Consider the following 539-nt stretch of genomic DNA (forward strand, 5'->3'; position numbering starts at 1 on the left):
CAGTCAAGTAAATCTTTGTAGATGTACTTGACCAGTCAAGTACATCTTTGTAGATGTTTCCCCATAGCAGAGGGTAGTGAAAAATTGCTGTACACAAAACAAAACAAAGCATACTTCATTTGTTAAACTTTAAGCTTTGACTTGTTCTATGAACTGTAGTACATCCCTACTTCTCTCAAATTTAAATATAGCTATGAGGTGCTTTGTTCTTCTGTCAAACATTGTACTTGTTGTGACCTCTGTTATCTGCTTCCCTAACACTACCACACACACACACACACACACACACACACACGCACACATGCAAACCATGTGCACAATCTTAATAGAATTTCTATCTGTGAAGATTGAGTATAAAGACAGGCAGGTAGTGGAGTTTATCTCAGCTTCCAGCCACCGCCTCCTCCCACCCTGATCTGTAGGTCCTTTGGAAGACTGAGGGTGAGGCCCATGATGCTGCCCAAATCCAGCTCATCCTGGAACTCCTATTGCAATTGGCACTACTTGGCACCCCCTTCACTGAACTGGGTGGCATGGTA

Source organism: Octodon degus, unplaced genomic scaffold (genome assembly GCF_000260255.1).
Source record: "Octodon degus isolate 3935 unplaced genomic scaffold, OctDeg1.0 scaffold00015, whole genome shotgun sequence".
NCBI lineage: Eukaryota > Metazoa > Chordata > Mammalia > Rodentia > Octodontidae > Octodon > Octodon degus.